Source organism: Diadema antillarum, unplaced genomic scaffold (genome assembly GCF_040938485.1).
Source record: "Diadema antillarum isolate AM-2024a unplaced genomic scaffold, OU_Dant_1.0 seq00000372_RagTag, whole genome shotgun sequence".
Lineage (NCBI taxonomy): Eukaryota > Metazoa > Echinodermata > Echinoidea > Diadematoida > Diadematidae > Diadema > Diadema antillarum.
Window position 1 is genome coordinate 61487 of NW_027271372.1, and position 6000 is coordinate 67486.

General features: G+C 38.9%; 1 pseudogene; it reads right to left on the reverse strand.

Annotated features, from left to right (window-relative positions):
• Positions 1-3907: 3907 nt before the first annotated feature.
• LOC139731442 (uncharacterized) lies at positions 3908-5698 on the reverse strand (annotated as a pseudogene).
• Between the last annotated feature and the right edge of the window lie 302 nt (positions 5699-6000).

A 6000-nucleotide genomic window follows, 5' to 3' on the forward strand; every position in this document is an offset into this window, starting at 1 on the left:
AGGCTATGTGTAAGGCAGCAATATCAAGTGGGATTGGTCAATACCACTACTAAATGGTCATTACCACTACTTATCAATTCATATCATACAATTCAGGCAAAACTGCATGCTCACACTTTACTGATATGCACTGTAGTGTTAATCCGGAGGAGGTCCTGTGCTTTAGCAAGTCTTAGCATGTGACTACATGAAGAACTATTTTTCCAAATGCATTCTCATGTTAGTGGTGTTCATGGAATTGCAGAAGATTCATTCTTGTAAATTGATATTGAGGGGCAAAAAAATCAGTCTCCATATTGGGAGTACCTAGTGTTTGTTTTTGCCATGTTAAACGTGTAGTGTCACCTACCAAATGAGCAAGCTTACGAGTGTTTTTTGCATCTCAAGTGTTTCCTGTATGCGATCATGTTCAGACAGTGTTTTATATTTGCATTTTTCTTATTGATAAAGAAGAAAAACTTCCATGTCAGGTTTTTCCAAGTAGTGCCTAAGGCATAATTGTGTTATATGCCTTATGGGGGAGGGGGCTTTTGTGTTATTGCAACAATGCAACCCTCACACAAAATCAGGATGTAAAAAAGTACCTCATACTAATCCCAAAATTTTGTATTTTGTTTGAGGTTCTTTGTACAGACAAACTGCAAGCAATTACAGTATGGAAAGTTGCAGATAACTTTGTGACTAAACTGATTCCATGACATTTGCTCCTGCAACAATTGCTCCTGTGAATATCTGCACAGTAAGCCATTTAAACCCGTGAACATAACCCTAACCCTAATCCTAATCCTAATCTCAAACTGAACCTAAAATCCTATAACTACCCTAATCCTATTCCTAATCCTCACCTCAAACTGAACCTAATATCCTATAACTACCCTTACCCTATGTCCATTGAAAAAATAAGATCAGAGCTATTGTTGGCATTATCCCAGAATTTGTTGCCAGTGACAAACTTTTCATGGCCAATCAACTTCAGGTTTGACAGTTTGCATATTGTGCTTCGAGAAAGTGACTCTTACAATCGTAGAAGTCTAGTTGATTGCTAGGGATCGCATGTGAACCACGACTGGCTTCGATTACAATGTGTCAAGTTGCCCATTCCTTGAGTGATCTCAAGCATGATAATTGTGCATGTATAATATTTCAGGGGGGCTGTTAGACAGTTTCCTTGATCACCGTACACTAAATAAGTCAAGGATTGTGATGTGATTCGTCTATATTGAATTTGAAAATGTTTTAAAAGGGGCAGAGTGCACTAATGGGATACTGCTCTGTGTTTTGCTGATATATTGTAATCGATGTAGCATCGTGAAACATCACGTAGCAACCTGGACCGATAAGCTCTAGCATTACATTACTTCTGGCATAGCTTTTGGGCTAATATTTCGCAGTTGTATGCACAAACAAAGATCGTACAATGAATATAAACTAACTTTAGGTATTTATTAGTTTACTCGAGGATTGAGACACATTACACTAAACATAACAACTATCCCTTGTCTTACTTCGGTCTGATGTCCCGCTTTGAGAAATACGCATGTATTTCTTGTGTAGCTCGTCATAGTCTAGTTGCAACTGCTGGTGTTGCTGCCTGAGGATATTAAGTTCCCCTCTGGCAGCGCACTCCATGGCGGTACAGACATCACTCAGGTACCTCAGGTAACTAAAATCCGGCTGGTCAGGCTAGACATGTGATGTCTGCTGAAGCCGTTGAACAGGAGGCGTCTGGTGAAACGGAAGTGGCTGTTCCTGTTCTATCTCTTTCCTTTCTTACTACATTCAAGCAAAGATTTGTTCTGGACTTTTTACACAGCATAGAACAAACTATACAGTTGAACCTCTCGTATCCGGACAAGTCAGGACCGGGGCTCGTCCGGATAAGGGATTTGGCCGGATACGGGAGACTCAATGCTTTATACATGTACATAATACACTTGTATACATACACATGTACTGATGTAGCCCATTGTAGTACCACATGTAGTAATGTGTATACTGCAACCTTTTCATTGCTACACTCAGTAACAGACCCCAAAATAGAGGTTCGTGTTTGCAAGAATGAAATCATTTTCTTTTATAAATTCTTGGGATGATTTATACCTAAATAATTATTAAGAAATGTATCAAGTACATGTAATTCATGTGTGTTTGTGTAGGAGTTCTCAAGGAGTTGGGAATCCCCCTTTCCTCCCGTAATTATTAAAAAAAAAAAAAAAATCATGGCGAGATTGCGTCCGTATAATAAAGAGATCCGGATAAAGGGAGGCCGGATAAGAGAGGTTCAACTGTATTGTACAAAATAGGAAATAAATGTTTCCTCTTTGTTCTTTGCACATAGATCAAGATGAATTCCTCTCTGGTTGGCCTCTGCAACTATCCTGCCTATAATTTTATCCCCAATGACAATGACAATGTTTTTTTATTTGTTTGTTTGTTTTTTCCCCATGTCACCCAAATATAGGGTATCAGAGAAAATAAATCAAACACAGTATAATAACACATATTGAGAAAAAAAACATACAATTTACAACTGTTTACATTATTTACAAACCAACAACAATAGATAAGAGACATATGTGGTAATCGGTGAAATCTTAAATGAAGTGTGGTTGATAAATCGATCAAAATGTGCTGACGGGTTTAAGAGGATAGTCTGTAGATTATATCGTTCAAAATTTCTGCTAGACAATACATTTATCAGCATAATTATGATAATTTCAATCTGTACTGGTTTCAAGAGACTTACAATATGAGATTGATTTAAAATAAGTGAAAATAAAACAGATAAACTACTTTAAATATAACACAACTGTACAGTATATATACATTAATAAAATAACAATTAAATTATCAAAGAATGGCCAATATTAAAGTGTTATGTTAAGTGGAGTTTCATTATTTCCTATAAGATTGTTTCTAATAAACATCATGTTGTTATAAAAGCTTTAGGATATTAATAGTAATACCAATAGTAATACCATAGCAATGGAGGTACTCATTGTAGATTTTGACAAACACCCTTTCACACATTGTAAGAAATACTACCAAGCTATCGGAAGGAACTTGTCTATGAGAGATCCAAAATCTGATGTGACTGAAGTAGAGTATGCTTTGTAAAAATTGGGAGGTGTCATCGAGTTGTCTTAGCCTGTCTTGGTCTCACACAAACATAATAACATCGGGAAAGTGCAGCTTACCTACCTGAAAACTTCACCCGCCGAAAACTACAATGTATCCTCGCCGAACAGTAGTTCGCGCACTCCTCGCCAGCGTTTCACTTTTCGACGGAGAGTTTGCCATCTTATGGAGTGAACGATCTTAGGCGCCAAAAAAAAAATATTAAAAAAAATCAGCATTTACAGTTCTGCAGCCTTATATCTGATTTGTAGGTCTACAAATCAATTGCTGGGTATCCCTGGTAGTTTGAATGGCTTCTGTCATCCCAGTTAATGAGTAATTTGAAATGGCTTATTGGATGAGGACCAGGTTAGGAGGAAGTTTGACTTGGAGTATGGACTTCCTGTCCATTCTGACAGTTTGTTTCTTGTCTTAGCGGGAAGGACTAAGTAACCCTCAGGATGCCAAAGTCTACTGGCTCTTTATGCGGTTGTTCGCATTTTCTTGCTGTTGCCCTTGTGTGAGAGTAGACCCTTTTGGTATGACCTCCTGCGGTGGATGCTAGCATTGTCGTGAGCAATGAGGGGCGACATCGCGTGTGTGAGCTGTCACAGTTGGTAGTGCCAGCTTTGTCGAAACCCACTTATGATGGTGATGCTGGGGTAGATACTGCGCCATAATGAGAAAATAACCAGAGACCCGAGGTACTTAGTGGTGAGGTTTTTATTACTGAGCGCAAGTCAGCTCTATAACCACTGCCGATAGATGGCGTTACCATCAACAAATACAGCTATAAACAACATACTGGCGCTGCCACATCAGGCTCGACGGTAGAAGTATTGACAAGAGTGCCATCTTCTTCTCTCATCACTTTCTCGTCCTCTGTGACATTCAAACTGTCAAAGAGCCGTACCCTCATATCAAAGTTTGGCTTTCTTTGCAGGGAGTAGTGCTCCCGAACGAGATCGAAAAACTTCTGTATGACATTAATTGTGATTGACGACAACTCTATTACGCCAGATGACTTTCCAAAAATGGCTCTCGAATGTAGTAACTTTGCATCCATTAATGTGGCGAAAGTGATCCTTCTAGAGTTTTCAATATATCCTTCGATAGTATGTATGTGAACTGCTTTCTATGCGCCAGTAGAGGTGTTGCAGTACCTCTGTACATAGGTGTGTTTTGTGCTCCACTGTAAAATGCTGGTATCCAGGGCTGTTTAGACTGCTGTAAGCTTTCCATCCATCGGAGTATATCGTAGACCCCTTTTCCACATGTCTCTTGATGAGAGGTAACTGAGTGGCTTCATCCCTCCTGTCAAGGGGATATAGAATGAGATGATTTGAAGAACGCTCCACCATCCCGAAAATCCAGATCTTTAACCCGCGAGAGTCTCCATGATGATATTTCGTCGTCCTCGCGAAAAGACTTTCGTCAACTTCTACTTCCCCTGTCAGCTTCTCCTGCTTCTCATAGTACAGATCGTGCACAAACTTCCGGCAGTGATCCCTCAAGAAGTTGGCCCAATCTACAGCCGACTTTTTGTGGTCCATGCTGGACTCTATGGCACATCGATGTAGGGATGACCCTAGCAGCCACTCTCTGATAAATACTAATAATTCACGGACACCGAAATGCTCTTCTTAAAAAATGTAAAATTTGTTGGTGCCGTTAATTCCTGTTGTGTTTCCACGGGGCAGACCTCCTACATTGTGCGTCTCTGAATTTCCTACCCTTTGTACTCTTGGTACTTATCACTTTGCATAGCCTTCCACATTTTTCACAAAAGAAATTTGAAGCAATAATGTAGTAATAGTAATAGTAGTAGCAATAGCAATAGTAGTGGTAGTAGTAGTAGTAGTAGTAGTAGTAATAATAATGATGATGATGATGATGATAATAATAATGATAATAATAATGATAATAATAATAATAATAATAATAATGATAATAATAGTAATAATAATAATGATAATAATAGTAATAATAGTAATAATATTTTGTACTTGTTACTTGTTGCAGTAATCCCATTCGCAGCTCCAAGGAAGCTATACCGGTATGCAAATCGTGTCATGTGCCAATGGAGGTGCCAAAGTGACAAGGTTGTGTGTGTCTCTCTTATGTACAATAAAAGTGAGAGTGTCTGTGCAAGTAAAAACATTGGTCCCTTTTTACAGCATGTGGGACCCAGCAGGAGGTTGCATCTTGTTGATGAAGGGCAGCGCAACCTCTCTGAACGTGGCTGGGTTAGGAGTGAGTACCACAGATCCTGGTAAATTAATAATAATAATAATGATAATATAATAATGATAAACAATTTTAAATGTGTTCCAACCACTTATGCACAACAACATTTGCCTGTGATAACGAAAAAATTAGATGAAAATGGATTGCTAAAATGGCCGATATACACAGTGCCGACCCTATCAACCCTGATCTTCCAGGACGCCCTTTTTCTAATCGTTGACATTCACAAAAATTAAATGAAAATTAGATTACACCATTTCTTACTTGAAAAGACTAGAAAAAATATTTGGTGTCACCGTTTAAAACCTCATAGCGTCTGGTTATTACGTTCCATGCATATAATCTGTATGCTCTACCATTTTTGAACAGTCGGAACAGAGGTCTAAAGTGACATACACAATGTACATGTACAACTTGTATTTATGGCCACTCAATCTCTACAGAGTCCAAGCAGATCAGCCCACTCCATGAATACCTCGGGATTCAATCCATTTCCAAAGACGCGAAGGCTGCTACCAAACACCGCTGCCAATGTGTAATGTTTCTCGTCCAGAAAGACCTTCTAATTTTCCGTGGCCACTGGCTTCCATCACCAATGATATCTTGAATAACTGTCCACAAAATGTAAATCTCCCC